Source organism: Tiliqua scincoides, chromosome 9 (assembly GCF_035046505.1).
Source record: "Tiliqua scincoides isolate rTilSci1 chromosome 9, rTilSci1.hap2, whole genome shotgun sequence".
Classification (NCBI taxonomy): Eukaryota; Metazoa; Chordata; class Lepidosauria; order Squamata; family Scincidae; genus Tiliqua; species Tiliqua scincoides.
This window is the reverse complement of record NC_089829.1, coordinates 8,345,648-8,362,401: the sequence shown is the minus strand read 5'-3', so window position 1 is coordinate 8,362,401 and position 16,754 is coordinate 8,345,648. Positions and strand designations below refer to the sequence as shown.

The 16,754-nt window shown below is 47.8% G+C and overlaps 2 pseudogenes; both read left to right on the top strand.

The window, feature by feature from the left end:
- Window positions 1-736: 736 nt before the first annotated feature.
- Window positions 737-857, top strand: LOC136660969 (5S ribosomal RNA; annotated as a pseudogene).
- An 11,074-nt stretch (window positions 858-11,931) lies between these two features.
- Window positions 11,932-12,046, top strand: LOC136660778 (5S ribosomal RNA; annotated as a pseudogene).
- Window positions 12,047-16,754: the final 4,708 nt, after the last annotated feature.

Below are 16,754 nucleotides of genomic sequence, written 5' to 3'. Positions count from 1 at the left end.
CCCACTTTAAACTAAGTAGCTCCCCTGTGTTCCCCAACAACGACGCTAGTTCTGCATCACTGGTCCCCACCACCAGGGTAGCTCTCCTGTTCAACATGCAGAGGTCCTCCTTCCTCCCATATCCTGCCAGCAGCTTCTGCAGCCATCACAACAACTCCTTGGTCCTCAGCAGGTCTTGGGAGTGGCAGCCACACACCAATCTCCAGTGTCTCCAGCGGTCCCTATTCCAGCAATCCTCAGAAGTCCATTCACCCATCTGTCCATTAGTTAGTTAGTCCATTAGGCAGTCAGCAGGTCCAGTAGTCCATTTGTTCCTCAGTCCATTAATCCATCAGTTCAGATACTCACACTCTCTCCTTCCTGCAGGTGCTGCTTTTAACCCTGGGGGTCTTTTTGCCTCCAAGTGACTACAGCTGTGCAGCACACTCACTGCAATCCAAGGCCCTGGTGTGAACCCCATGCTTGCCTGCCAGAGCAGGGGGGCACTGTTCACACCACATCCCATCTCCTCGAGGGATCTTGAGCATTTCCATTACACTTCCCTTGTGAAGGTACATAAAGGGGGGCTTGAGAACAACATTGAGAGTGCAACTGGTGTTGGTATAAGTGGCTGCAGACATACTACACAGTTGTCCATGAGAGGAACTATCCCTAGGAAGGAGTCACCACCTCTGTTTTGAAGTACACAAAACCCCTGTATTTTTTGTTCTGTCCATGGGGGGGGGGGGAATGTTGCTTGTGTAGCAACTGTTACCCTGCACATGCCCGATCTCGTCTGATCTCGGAAGCTAAGCAAGGGTCAGGCCTGGTTAGTAGTTGGATGGGAGACCACCTGGGAATACCAGGTGCTGTAGGCTTATACCATAGTGCAGCGGTGTCCAAAGTTTTTGGCAGGAGGGCCACATCAGCTCTCTGACACTTTGTTGGGGGCCGGGGGGGGGGGAAGAATTAATTTACATTTAAAATTTGAATAAATTTACATAAGTTTACACAAATGAATATATTAAAGATGAACTTATATGAATGGATGAAGGTCTTGCGACTGCTCAAGGCCTATAAAAGGCCTTGCACAAAGCAAGGCTGGCCTTTCCTTTGCTGCCGCTACTGCATCACAGACATGAAACAGCAAGCAGTGGAGGGAGCCCTCATCCCACAGCTCACGCGAGAGGTCGCCCTCACGCTGAGAGCAGTTGGGTCGGGCCAGTGCGGGCTCCAACAAATTTCTGGAGGGCCAGAGGCTCATTGGAGACTGGGGGCTCCCTGAGGGCCGCATTGAGCGGCCTCGGGGGCCGCAAGTAGCCCCAGGGCCAGGGTTTGGGCACCCCTGCCATAGTGTTTAGAGACTGAAGGTTGCCAGCCAGGGCTAATAAATTCACGTTTCTGGCTTTCTTCCACTGGACTGTTCCATTGTTGTCATACCCCAAAAGACTCTTGCACTTGTGGCAACACAGAGCCCCCTCAGCCCTGAGTTACCCCCGCCTTAGCCAAAGCCCTCAGCATGAACAGAGCATGCTCCATTGGCTCATTCCTGGGGAGGTGACCATGCGGCTCCCTGGTTGCACCTGCAAAGGGGCCCAGGTGGGTCTGATTAGCACAGTGTGGAGGATGCTGGTGCAGCTCCTGTTGCCTCCCAGGTGCTCTTCCCTGGAGCAGGGTCATCAAACCATTGTGTTTCAGGCTTGCTGGCAATCCAAGACAGAATGAATGAAAACTCACTCTGTAGAGTTGTGGCAAGGGTTGTGTCATGATGATACACGTGAAGCACTACCACAGCACCACCAAAGCACCACACAAATTACAAATGGTTATCATTAGCATTAATATTATTAATAATAATATTAGTGCCAGTCCATTGCATTTTACTGCCTGAAGTGGAGCACCAAGTAGCTCCGCCCTCCCTTTCTTCCACATTCTTTTATTCATCCTTTGCTTTCAAATCTCTTGCCCCCTTTTCTTACTAGAAGAAAAGTAGCATGGTGCCATTTTGTCCACCTTCCCTGCAGGGGGTGGGTGGGTGCTGAATGGGTCACTATGGGCCCAATTCTGTCCATCTTTCCAGCACCAGTGCAGCCACAATGCAGCCCCGAGGTAAGGGGACAAATGTTCCCATACCTTGAGAAGGCCTCTGTGATTGACTCCCCACCACAGGATGCAGTGCATGCCCCATTGGCATACCTGCACCGGCACTGGAAAATTGGATAGGCTTGGGCCCTAAATCACCCCTAATCTGATGTCTGCAGTGGCCCTTTTAACCTCACGTCATGGTAAAGCTGGCTCTGGATCTCGACTGAATATTTTCCTGATGTCTATTTCGGAACAAACACTAGTTCGGTTTTTGCATGTTGATTAATAAGTTCTTTACCCCCAAGTCTAATTTCGGAGCTGAAAACTCGGCAAACTAGAAGCATCCCATAAAACATGACATGATTTTTTATTTTATTTTACAGCATACAAATAAAATAAGCCGGGTGACATTTTTGGGACCGGCCCTTGGGATGTAATCCAAAAAAGGTTTTAAAAATATATCCGCAAAATTAAAAAGGATGGGTTTCATGGCAGCCAAACAGCATTCGGCGTGGCTTCCACCTTTGGGTGGAAAGGGAGCTTCAAAAGCAAACACAAGTCATTTCCTCACTTTGGGTCCAGGCAGCGAACATGCGCCAAATGCGAAACCTATTAGATCACTTTGTGTCAACATGGGTGTTTGACGTGTTACAGGTCAGCCAATCAAGGCAACAAAGAATCCCACTTTATTTCAACCTCAAGCACTCAAGGGCTATGGAAAATGACCAGGCAACAGGGGCAGAGGGAAATCTTGAATGAGTAAACATGTCGGGGCAGGATCCATAAAAATGCAAGACTTAGGGCCCAATCCTTTCCAATTTTCCAGTGCTGGTGCAGCTGTGCCAGTGGGGCATGCACTGCATCCTGTGGTGGGGAGGCAGTCACAGAGGCTTCCTTAAGGCATGGCAACATTTGTTGCCTTTCCTTGGGGCTGCATTGCGACTGCACCAGGGCTGGAGAATTGGATAGGATTGGGCCCTTAAGCATTTCCCTGTTTTGCGGCAGGGTCGTTGATTTGTGCTGTGTGCAGAGTAGTGGCATAGCTAGAGGGGGTGCAAAGCGCTAAGTTTTGCAGGGAGCCTCACTGCAGTATGCAAATGGTCCCTCCAGAGCCATGGGGGGGGGGGGAGCAAACCTGAGGCAAATGCCTGGAATAGCTCCAAAGGGGAGGGGCTGCTTGCATGCTGCAGTGAGGCGCCCTGTAAAACTTAGCCCTTTGTACCCCCTTTAGCTAAGCCACTGGTGCAGAGTGGGGCCCACACCTTGCCGTTTGGCCTGGATGCTGTAGATACCCCACTAACCGAGCCAAGAGGCATCTTTGAAGCGTTGGTCCTTATTTTTTGTGGGGGGGGGGGAAGGGACAAATGTCCCTCTTCACCCCAGCATTTGTGTCTTTTCCACTGGCTGTTGCTAGTGCCTCTTTGTTAGATTGCGAGTCCTTTGGGGACAGGATCCATTTATTGATTTTGCTATGAAAACTGCTTTGTGTTGAAAAGTGGCATATAAATATCAATAGCAGGAAAGGATACTGCTCTACAGAGTAAGTCCTCTTACTGGGGTGGCCCGATAGCTGCTCTCAATTGAACCTGAACCCTTATTGTGCGTATGCGACCTGCAAGGACCACTGAGTTTCACCCCTTTCAAATTTGAAGACACTGCCTCAAATTAATTGCAACAATTGCAAGCAGAGCTGATCAATAAGGGAGTGCTGAGCAGCAGACTGGACTAGATGACCTCAAGATCCATTCCTGCTCTTTCTAAGGCAAGCATCCATAGCTCAGGGTTAGAACACATGCATTGTGTATGGAAGAGCCAGGCTCACTTTCCAATAGCGCTGGGGAAGATGTCATCTGAAAGCCATGGGTAACAGGACAGGTCCAAGGCCTCCTTTCTAAAACAGCATGCCAAATGCTGCCCCCATCACCTGGTGTGCCAGCCTCTGCTCCTTCCACCCCTCTTACCCACTGTGCCAGCTTCCCCAATGTTCTAGTTCAGCACTCTTCTCCACACTTCTTCTCTGTCGCCATCTTCCTTTTCTATTCCAGGGAATGGAAGGAGAAGTAATGGAGGCAAGTAGGCAGGCAGAGATGAGTACCCCTCTCTCCATCAATCTGCTGCCTGAGGCGACCTCTTCAGTTGACCTCATGGGTGGGCCAGCTCCACCGGCAGGTAGTGTAGACAATACTGAACTGGACAGACCAATGGATTTGATGTGATATAATATCCTGTGCTGAGACTGAGCGAAACCAGAGAGTTTCAGCATTTCTTTATTAGATTTGGGCCTCTTCAGCCAAGGTGCCAATCAATTCTCTCTGTATGATGCCGTTCCTGGTACTTTAATGAACAAATACATAAACTACATGTCTATAAGTGGTGGTTTGAAAATATGCATTATGCCCACACCTTATGGGAGTCTTTTGCCTTTTTTTTTTTTTAAAAAAAAACTACTTTTACTATGGCAGCAGAGTCACTCCAAAGTCCTGACAAACAGATGTGATAGGATCTTATCCCAAGGTCCTCGCTAGACGACATGAAAGATTAATTGTAAATCAATATATTGCCATGCCTGTCTTTGCCACTCAAGGCTCTCTTGCCCAATGCAATCTGTAGAAACAGCGCCTCCTATTGGTGTGATGGGTGAAGGGCACTGCAGAGTGACACTCCTTTGCCAAAGATACAATTCTAAGGCCAAAACTGGATAACTGCAGATTTTGAGGTGCATGAATGTGTGTGTTTAAATGTGTATCAAGGTGTGCCGGAGCCCTAGTTTGGATCAGAACCGTGGAGGGGGATAGAAGGCATTCAAGTCCTTGTCCCCATAGTGGTCCTGATCTGGAACAGACCACCACATAGCTGCTATTTTAAGATGGAAAGGAAAAGCTCCCATTAGTATCAATGGAAACTCCATGTTCAGGGGCAGCCTCCCTTTAAAGACCAGATAGTGGGAAACAACGACAAACCAGCAGTGAAGTCTGTTGCTTGCTTCAGGCTGGAGGCTGGAGGCTCTCTTGTCCTCCTTACTATTCTAATGCCCCTTCAAAGCCATCTAGGTGAGTGGCCACCACACCCTCTTAGGGCTGTGAATTCCCTGCATTAATGATGGCATATTTCTCTTTGTGGTAAGCAAAGTGGAGCAGCCCGCAGTGGTGTTGTGTTCTTGACCAAAGCGCTATAAATTTACTGGGGGTTGTTCCTAGGCGTGCACGTCAAAGGCGAGAGGTCACCAGACACCCCCAAGGATTCTTCTGTCAATGCTCTTTTATTTCAGTGCCATGCCACCTTCTTCTCCCCCTTTCTCCCTTTTTTATGTGTGTATTCCCCCCCCCTTCAATTTCTAATAGAATCACTCTTATCTGCAAGTGATTTAAACCCAGAGGTTTACGGAAGATTTAAAGAGTGAGAACACAGTTGGAATGTTTTAAACTAACAGAACAAGTTGCATTTTAAGAAAATAATTAACTCCCAGGGGAGGTGCGGTTTGCGGAGTAATGACAGATTCAAAGCGAGCTTTTCCCCTCTACGGAGTTTCCAAATAATAAAATATCTTGGATTCCCTACTGGTGTCAGATGAGAACCTGTTAGTGTGCAAGCTGCAAGTGGATTGTTGTGGCTGTGATACGCCCCCCCCCCATTTTTAGTGGCCCCATTAGAGTCTTAAAGGTGCAGTACACGGTAGGTGATCGTACATGCAAAGCTTTCGCGCAAAACACTGTAAATGAACACTGTAAATGAATTCATTAATATGCTTGCAAACCATTTATCTTTCAAGAAAGCATCTGGCCATGATCCAGAGAGCTGCTTAGGCTCAGGCTAGAGCCTCGGGCAAGTGGAATCTTTTATTGATCTTTTACAAAGAACTGTTATTCTTTGAACAGCTCACCACCTCCCCTCCCACATATATGCAGGCAAAAGATAGCTTTAAAAAGCAAGGAGACAAATTGGTCAAGGATAAGGTTGATTAGCAGCCATTACCCATGGCAGTCATTGCTGGTGCAAGACCTCTTGGGCTGCAACCCTAGCCACACTTTCCGGAGAGCAAGCTCCATTGAACACAATGGTACTTGGGGCCCGAGCCTATGGTGGTCCTGAGCTGCTGGAACTGATGTCCCAGCAGTACAGGACACATTCTGGTGGTGTGTAAGCCAGGCTGCCGTCTCATGCTTCCAAACAATTGCCACAAATAGGCAGTGGGGCAGCATAGGCAACAGTGACCTCTACAGACACCATTAAGTTGGTGGCAGAGGTGTGTCGTGGTTGCGGGAGGCAGAGGGTGTTTGGGAAGTGGGATTTGGTGGCACTGGCATGCACCAGGTCTTGTCCCCCCCCTTCCCAAGCTGCCCTACCTCTTTTGTCTTGGACATACACCAGCAATTATGGCTAGCATATATCTAAGGAGACCCAAAGGCAGTTGGGCAACCTACCAGCTGATAATATTTTTAGTTATCCTGCAGATGCCCAATCTTGTCTGATCTCGGAAGCTAAGCAGGGTCAGGCCAGGTTAGTACTTGGATGGGAGACCGCCTGGGAATACTGGGTGCTGTAGGCTTATACCATGATCTCAGAAGCTAAGCAGACTCAGGCCTGGTTGGTACTTGGATGGGAGACCGCCTGGGAATACTGAGTGGTGTAGGCTTATACCATGATCTCGGAAGCTAAGCAGGGTCAGGCCAGGTTAGTACTTGGATGGGAGACCGCCTGGGAATACCGGGTGCTGTAGGCTTATACCATAGTCTTTCGAGACTGAAGGTTGCCAACCCACAACGTAGGCTGTCCAATTGTCCCCCCCACCATAGCATGCTGTGCAGCCTCCATCAGTGTGACTGCATGCTGTCAGGTGGGGGAGGGGGTTAGGACCGGGTAGTTGTTACTGAGCAGACATGCTGAGGCTTCCAGTGTTGGTCTGGAAACAGCACAGTCAATGCTGTTCCTGGACTCCTCCCCTCCCCCCATTCCCAGGATTTGAGGGTAGCAGAGTGGAGTGCCCGCTGTAATGGAAATGTGCAAGATCCTTCTAGGAGATAGGGTGTGGTGACAACAGTGGCCCCTTGCTGTGGCAGGCCAGCACGGGGTTAAAACCTAGGCTTTGAGCAGCTGTGAGTGTGCTGCACAGCTGTAGCCAGTAGAGGTAGCCAGTTCATTACAAGGATAAAAGCAGCACCTGGAGTAGTGAGAGTGGGTGGGTTTGGAAGGAAGGAGTCTGGAGGACGGACTGGTTGGAGATGTAGTGTGTGGTTGCCAAGCCCAAGAGCTCCTGAGGACCAGGCGTTGCTGCAGTGGCCAAGGAAGCTGCTGGCAGGAGATGAAAGGGACCTCTGCAGGTTGAACAGGTGAGCTACCTGGGGGCAGAACCCAGCAGTGCTTTCTGCAGTATTGGGGCTATTTTTTCCCCCTGGGGGCTGTGGATAAGAATAGGCCCTCCGTTTGGCTGTACTTGTCATAAGAGGCGACTAAACAGCCACCGGGTAGATGGGACTTGCTAGCCTGGGAAGGCAGCTCATCTGAGAGAAGGAAAACTCTGATCCCAAACCTCCACTGCCTTGTGGTTACATCCAGTTATGGAAAAGGCTTCTGGAGTCAACCTCGAGGCAAAATCCGGAGCCGGAGTCCCTGAGGCAGTTCATGGCTGAACACAGTCACGTTCTGGCAACTCCTGCGACGCCGCTGGAACCCACCGTATTGGCCTCTGCCTTTCCATTGGACCATTTCAGCGATGTGGAGAGGGGGGATTTGCTGCATGGGTAACAGCCTATCCTCCATATCTACTTTACCCAGGCTTCGTGCACTGGAGAGGACACTCTGTTCCAGAACCACCATTCAGAGCGCGATACCATAGTCTTCCGAGACTGAAGGATGCCAACAACACAGGGCTATTTTGAGTGAGGAGGGACCTAATTAGCAAAGTGGGCATAAGTTCTCTAGGTCAAATTTGGAAAGGGAATTTGGCAAAGCACTCGCCATTTTCCTCTTCTCCACGCTTTGTCTTCCAACCTGTTCTGCTCTTCCAGAGGTAGGTCAGCCAGCAGCAGATGGATGGAGGAGAACCCTCTTCCAATCCATTGCCTGAGGCAAACAGCAGGCTCAGTTGGCCCTCTAGATGGGCCATCTTTGCTTGTACCAATGAAAATCAGACAAGAAGTCCAAGAAGAAGCATTTGAACCAACAGTTCGGGGAACAGCCATGAAAATTGAGTGTTGGGAGAGTTAGGACAGGCAAAAGAAAATATTTCTTTACTCAGCATGTAGTTAATCTGTGGAACTCTTTGCCACAGGATGTGGTGATGGCATCAGGCCTAGATGCATTTAAAAGGGGATTTGACAAACTTCTGGAGGAAAAATCCATCAGAGGTTACAAGCCATTATATGTATGTGCAACCTGCTGATTTTAGAAATGGGGTATGTCAGAATGCCAGATGCAAGGGAGGGCACCAGGATGCAGGTCTCTTGTTGTCTTGTGTGCTCCCTGAGGTATCTGGTGGGCCACTGTAAGATACAGGAAGCTGGACTAGATGGGCTTCTGGCCTTATGCAGCAGGGCTGTTCTTATGTTAGTGAAGGTGGACCTTCAAGTTAGTCTGAATAGTATGAGGAGTCAGACTACTGAGGACCTTGGGGTTAAGTACTGGGCCCCCAGTTGTCCTTCAACCACCTATTGTGTGGGTGCCAAGTGGCTGGGGCAAAGCCATGATAGCACATTGGGTGTTACCTCTACAACCCAGTACTGATGGGTTAAGGATTGGCCAAGCCAAGTGGATTCAATTGATGGCAAACAATTTATAAGGCCTGGAGGAGTCAGCTGATCACAGTCAGTTAGTACTGTCTTGTAGAAGGCACTCTCCCAAGATGCCTTGTTGACAGACCAGGCTATAAGTGGTGCAGGAGATAGTGAATACCTTATCTTATGATGCCTGGTGAAAGAATACCTAGTTCGAGACCCCAGCCTAGCCTGCACAGAACCCCCTGAGAAGTTTCATGTGTCTTCTAGAAGGTGGTGTGACTTCCCTTGAAAGTTCTCAGTGGTGTCAAGGCACCCTGACATTGGCTTCAGGTTTCTTGTTGGGTGGGATTTCAGTGCCAACCTTTACCCAACCCATTGATCTTTATCTGTGTAAGGGAGAAAGCTAGATGATCTTTGGATACTCCCAACCTTACAATACTAAAATGCTCTAATACTATCCTTGGAGTATTAGGAAGTTATGGATTCTCTTGACCCATTTCTTAGAGGGCATCTGGAGGCCCTCATTTAAAATTTCCCATGACTGTAGCCTTGAAGAACAAATGTAAGCCTCACTTGGTGAATACCTAATAATATTCAATAGTGAAATATAATAATGTGTTTTACGCCTTTGGCCATCCAATGTGGTGTTTGGATTGGCTGACAGCATCAAGGGTTTTTTTCCCCTGACTTCAGGGCTTTTAAAAGCATACCGAGTGGACTTGCCAGTGAATGAAAACAGTGTATAAAGGGTGCAATAAATTGCTGAGTAGCCCCCAGAAGGATGGTAACATTTCTGGGTTCCTTCAGGGTTCCTTCCCTCCACCCTTGGCCCCACTGGTTTTGCCAATATTTACCAACACTGGAAGAACCTATGTGAATTTCAAACACTCTTTCACCCTGCAAGATGTCCATATCCTGATCTCCAGGTAGGGATCTTGTGCCGACTCCAGACCACTGTTCTATATAGCCTACTATTGTCTACAGACTGCTAGCTGGTAGTGGTTCTCCAGAGTTTCTCAGCCCTACCAGGTCATTCAGAACTCTAAAACCCGGGGAGAAGATTGGAGGAGGAGAATTTTGGAAGAGGGGCTGCCAGAAAAATGGATGAAAATGTCTGCACCAAGGTGCTGGCAAACTCCCACAAACCCTTATACCTTCTGAATTTCTCTGGGATGGAGTTTTCCGCTAATTTAATTCCCTGCAAAACTGTTCCTCATTAACACTTCTCTGGAAACGGACTTTGGGTCACAGGCTATTAAGAAGACTAAGCCACCCAGACTTCAGTTACCAAATGCTGCGTGAGGCAGCAAACCTGGAACGTCAGAGGTGGCTATCTGCTGAGTTAGAGCCTTGGTTTATCCATTTCAGAATTGTCAGCCCTGACTGGCAGCAGCAATTCTCCCAGGATTTGGAGAGGGTGGTCTTTCCAAGTCCTATTTGGAAGTGGGAGGGGTTGAATCTGGTTGTCCCTCTTCCACTAAGCTTCCTCCACCATGGAATTTGCTGAGCTATGATTAGTTTCCATACAGCTCAATCCTATTCATGTCTACTCAGAAGTAAGTTCCATTGTTTTCAATGGGAGTTTACTTCCAGGAAGATGTGAATAGGCTTAACATAAGAAGAGCTCCACTGGATCAGGCCAAAGAGCCCCATCTAGTCCAGCTTCCTGTATCTCACACTGGCCCACCAACTGCTTCAGGGAGCACACAAGATAACAAGAGACCTGCATCCTGGTGCCATCCCCTGCATCAGGCATTCTGAAGTAACCTACTTCTAAAATAAGGAGGTTGCACATACACTTCATGGCTTGTAACCCATGATGCAGTTTTCATCCAGAAATTTGTCTAATCCCCTCTTAAAGGCATCTAGGCGAGATGCCATCACCACTTCCTGTGGCAAGGAGTTCCACAGACTAATAAATGCTGGGTAAAGAAATATTTTCTTTGGTCTTTTGATTGCAACCATAGTTAGTTCTAAGCAAAGAAGTAATCAGTAAGGAATCACTTCCCAGGTACTTTAGTGTTGGAATGTTATACCAAAAGTGTGTGTGTGTGTGGGGGGGGATTTCTGGAAAAGAAGGTACAATTTGGTTATGGGTCAGCCTCACACCAACATAGACTGAACAGCCCTCATTGATCCTGTGTTCATTTGCCATCCAGGCCTTGAACCTATAGGGCACTGGGCTCAAAGTCTTGGGTAGGAGGACTTTTTTGGGGAACAGAGTATAACCAGCGGGAGGCAAGAGAGAGCAGACATAACAGGAGATTGCTACAGGCAAGGAGATCCTCCAGGACCTGGGAGAGCTCCCAATAAATGATAGCAGATCATCTGATGAAATCCAAAGCTCAACTAGCAATTCAATCCTTTGTGTGACTGCTCAGAAGTGAGCCCCATTGAGTTCAATGCAATTTACTCCCAGATAATAATTAAGATGAGGTTGTAGCCTCAGACCCTCCCCCCCCTTTTCTAAATCGTTCCCCAAGGATGTCCTTATGACTGCCAGTCTCATCCTTCCCATAAAATTGCAAGGAATTTAAAGGGACAGCACTCTGACATAGCACAATCTGTCAGGAGCTACCCAGGCTGGCAGTAATTAATCTAATGCCATAATTCAATGTGTACTTACTTGGGAGTAAGTCCCATTAACTACTATGGAACTTCTGAGCCAACATGCACACAGGGATGTCCCAAGATCCTTTGTGGTGACATGCCAAATATTGCCCCCTTCCTGGTTTTGTGCCAGTCTCTGCCCCTCCAGTATTCTAGCTCAGCACTTTATCACCCTCCACATTCCCCTTCCTCTCTGTCCCACTCTTCCTTTTCTAATCCAGGAAGGAGGGGCAGTGGAGGCAAATGGGCAGACAGAGATGAGCGCCTCCCATCAATCTGATGCCTGAGGTGACAGCTTCAGTTGGCCTCATGGATGGGCCAGTCCTGCATGCACAGGTGTGAGCTGTGAGGGTCCTCTGAGTGACTGCCCCCATGTGGTGAGCTGCTGGAACTGCAACCAGGGACTCTCACAAGAGGAAGGCGCTCTGGTGTTCTGAATTAGTCTTGTCTACTCAGACCAGCAACTGGACATCACTGAACAGGAAGGGCTATAAGGGCTTCCTGTTTGGAAGAGGTGGTTGTACAGCAACAAGGTGTCCTTTGTGCTGGTGCTCATCCTTGTACATGCCCGATCTCGTCTGATCTCGGAAGCTAAGCAGGGTCTGGCCTGGATAGTACTTGGATGGGAGACCGCCTGGGAATGCCGGGTGCTGTAGGCTTATACCATAGTCTTTTGAGACTGAAGGTTGCCAACCAACCATCCTTGTATGACTCCTGGTCCAGTTCCAGACCCCTGACTTGATACCTCACTTCTGGTTTCATTGCTGACTCCTCTATCCTGATTCCCAGCTTGCCTCCCAATCCGTTCTTCTGACTCTGCCACGGTGGCTGCCAGGCCCAGATGTGATATGATGTTGCTGCTGAACAGTGTTTAGCTTTCTCCAGTAGGATGAGTGAGGGGAGAATAGTCTTGAGTAGTTGATGGGCTGATTCACAGCTCAAGAACAGACTGTTTGTTGTTGCGGATAAGTGTCCTGAACGCAGCGACAGGTCACCAAGCGCATGTCAAAGGCAGAACTGAAAGCTCACGGCACACTGCCGAGGTAATGTGTCAGCTCCCTGTTCATCAGTTCTTTTCCTTTTGTGGTGGGGGTGGGGAAGAGAGGAACACACATGCAAAGGAAATGGAACACTAAGTTAATGCGGCATGCACTTCCAGTTCCACCTTTTACATGCTCTCCCTTTCCCCATTAATGGGTGCCCCCCATTTGCCTGGAAGAAGTCTCTATTATTCCACTTGGAGCAAAGCATCTTGGGAAAATCAGGAGTTACTTGATTGAGCTTCATAAGGATCACCCCGTGAAACCCTCCCCAAGTAGCAGAAAAGGTCACCCCATTTTAGAAGGCAGAGATAATAGTGGCTAAATTGGCGGTGAGTGGCGAGAGAATTCAGAACAGGCCTAGCGCACATTCGCTTTTGAAGATAAGTATCCCGAGCATGCAACATAACAGTTTTACAGAGTGAAAATATTTGCAGGAATAGTAGCAGAGGTTTTGCAAATCCTGACTTGTAGACAACAAAAGTTCCCATAGTCCTCCCCCTTTCCCAATTTCAGCCCTTTTCCTGTAGCCCAGACGAACTGTGTGCCCCGCTCAATTCCACGAAGCATAAATAAGACACATTTTTGCACACCAAATTTTGCTTCTTGGAACAGGGCTACTTAGCAAATGGCACAGAGGTAAATCTGAAACAACACACTCACAAAGGCTGTCTCTTAGCCAGCCCTAAGCTGGGATAGTTTATAGCACTGATAATTTTTTTTCCTGGGCTCCGAAACGCAAACCACATGTTTAATGTTTTCAAAATTTACACAATTGTACTCGCTCAGCTCCCTCAGCTGCAAAGTTTTCTTTTTCATAACAAAAAGTCTGCTTTAGCAGAAAGGACTTTCTCTCTCTCATTTTTCAATAGTAGCAATTCAAAACTGCTAGGCATCCCATCAATCACCATTGACTATCTGATGCAGAAAAAGTTAATGATTTTCTTGAAAATTAGATAATTTAAATTAACCATTGAGTGGAAGGAGGGGGGGTCAGTTACCTGTTTGTTTGCTGACTGCAGCACAAGAAACTACAATGAAATGAGTAGCCATCTCCACTTACAGAATGGAACACAAGCACTACTCTCAGTTGTTTGCAAGAAGTCCAAATATCTTTTTTTTTCCACCTTAGAGGAACTAACATGCTATTAGAACCCTAGAAGGTTAGAGGTAAAAAGGGGTCCTAGAGGTCATCTGGTTCAACTCCCTTGCTCAGTGTGGGCAATGAGGAATCCTCTTTCTTAGGAGGATTCCCAATGACTTGTTCCAAGAGATAATCGCCATCAGGAAAACAACACTTTCTTAGCGCTGGCAAACACACTGATGAGGGAAAGTCTGTGCCCCTTTGGTCTGCTGCTGTTCCTCTTTGGGGGTGTGGAATTTGCACTTGCGAGAAACCGAAGCACAACATTTGGGAGTAAGCACCCCAGGCCAGGCTCCTTATATGTGAGTAGATGTGATGGTTTGGAAGCGCTCTAACCTGGCAGCCTGTCAGAAGCTGCCTGGGCTGGACCTTAGGGGAAGTAGCCGGGTCCGCCGAGTCACTTCCCCTTGTGGCAAGCTGCTGGAATTGCAGTTTTTGACCTGCACAACAGTGAGAGGCTCTCAAACGCTAGACTTCCACCCAGTGTGTCACTAGGGTGTGTGTCACCCGGTGCAGGAGGCCAGACAGCGCATCACCCCCATGATGAACCTCCTCCCATGCAGTGGGTAGGGCAACCCCCTGGGCGGCAGGCATGGTGATGCACCGTTGCCCTGCCGCCACTGGTTTTTTTGGCTACGTCTTTTGCTAGAATGGATGTATTTCAACATGGTTTGTTTCCTTGCGTTCTGCATGAAATTATGCATTATTATTATTATTATTGAAAAATACCAAGATTTAAAAAATGTTGGCCAGGGGTGGTGTCACCTCCCCCTGTGTGCATCCCCCGGTGTGGTCCGCGCTTACTGTACCCCCCTAGCGATGTCACTGCTTCCACCACCTATCCAAAACTGGCCATTTGATGCCTTTGAAGGACTATAAAATATGCTCCTCCATCCTCATGAATTCCATCACTTCCAAGACATTCACCTGCTCCAGATACTTGGTATCCATCCGTTCCCTGGTTCCATCTGCAGTCAGGATTGGGAAAGGCCTCTCCCTTAAACCCTGGGGAGCTGCTGCCAGCCAGTGCGACTTAGGTAGACCAAGGTTCTGATTCGGTAGCAGCTTCTTCTAAGCAGAGAAGGGAGTCATACATATGGATAATATTTTGTTGTCTTGCGTTCTGCTCTTTGCCACCGGGCCTCCAGCATCTCCCAGGTTGCCCCTTGCAGATGCCAAGTCTGTTCATAAAGAACCACACGTTTTTATATTATAGAAACAGCTGATATAATTAGAGAACTAATGAAGGCCTTGCAGAATATTGGGGGATTTGCTTGGCCTCTCATTACACCTTTTAACAAGCGTGTTCTCCAAGAAGGGGCCCTGTGTCTTAGAGGCACTATACAGCTGGCCCAGTGCCATGCATTTTGTTTTTTTTTTAATGGAGTAACAGATTAAATGTGCACATAAAAAAGCCCTCCAGAAATTGCCTGTAACCTCAAGCTTTAGCATGGCCCCTTTGCCATCTGCATGCTCCTTTTTGATTATATACAGTGCATGCCCTCACACACTTAATGGCTTCTTCTAGCAAGCCCATTCAGGAGGAGCCAACACCCAGTCTAGAACACTGAGTGATTGTTCTGTCTGTTGGCTCTTCGCCTCCACTTAGGAACCTAAGAAGAACCCTTCTGGATCAGGCCGAGAATCCCTCTCATCCAGCCTGCTGTTTCATTCTCAGATGGGTTGAATCATAGGTTCCAAGAGGTTCCAAGGGGCCTTCAAGGCCGTCTAGTCCAACCCCCTGCTGGAAGCAGGAAAATTCTTTCTAGTGCAGTGGTAACCAAACTTGTTATCACCAGGACCAAATTTAAAAATGACACTCTGTCAGGACCCATCTAGCTTTACGAGGCTTAAAATAAACAGTTTTACTCTACCAGCTGCATGAGGCTGTGCTTTTATAATCTATTTAACTATGGTCTATTAACTATAACCTATTAACTATAATCTATTTAACTATTTATCTATTTAACTATGGTGGGGGAGCTGGCTTCTGGAGCCTTTATTGATCTCCATATTCATTGGATCCAGACCTTTACGGTTGCCTTGCATTCCTCTCGGCTTGCTTTTCAAAGTGGACTGAAGCACGGCAACCTATTTGTGAGAAAACCTGCATGTGCAGCTCAGTTTCACTCTCCTTAGGGCTCAGTACACTTTCCTTGTCAGCTATCAGCTTGTCAGTTTCATGACCCACCCACAATCGGGTCACGACCCAATGGTGGGTCCTGACCCACAGTTTGGGAAACTGTGCTCATCTAAGTTGAAGGATTGTATACTTCAACTTAGATGAGCAATGTTTCCCAAACTATGGGTCAGGATCCATCACTGGGTTGTGACCTGATTGTTGGTATATGTAGATACAGGGCCAGTTAGTCCATGAGGCCAACTGAAGTGGTTGCCTCAAGTAGCAGATTGGCAGGGAGCGCCCGCTTCTGCCTGCCCGTTTGCCTTGGCTGATCTAACCTCTGCCACCACTGTGTCCTCCCAGTCCTTGGACTGAATTTGTAAGAGGGGGACAGAGCAGAAGTGGGTTAGAAGAGAGTGGTGGGCTAGAACTGAGGAACTGAAGCTGGCACATCACCGGGTGAGATGGGCAGCATTTGGCATGCCAACTCTGGTGCCAGGTACTTTGGGTTTTCTTTTAATTTGTTTTAATGTTTTAGTGTTTAATGTTAAGATTAACGTTTTAATGCTCAGTGCTGATGCTTAAATACTTTGGTTGTCTCATGAGAAGGGAGAACTCTTTTCCCTGATGCTGGGAAAAATTGAAGGCAAAAGGAGATGGCAGAGGATGAGATGGTTGGACAGTATTACCAAGGCAATGAACATGAATTTGGACAAACTCCAGAAGTTAGTGGTTGACAGAGGGGCTTGGCGTGCTGTGGTCCAGGGGGTCACAAAGAGTCGGGCACGACTTAACAACAACTGCTGTTTTTACTTATTGTTGTGATATACATTTTTTATGGAACTATGTAGGTTACCTTGGGCATCTGCTTTGGCATGGGGAAAGGGGGATATAAATTTTTCAAATAAAAATAAATACATAAGAGAGTGTGGTTGAAATTCTATACACACCTTCCTGGAAGTAAGGTTGAGCACAATGAGACTTGCTTCAGAGTTGTCATACATAGGATTGCACTGTAAATTAACCAAGAAAAGGCTCACAGTGTTTCTAGGCAGGTCAGA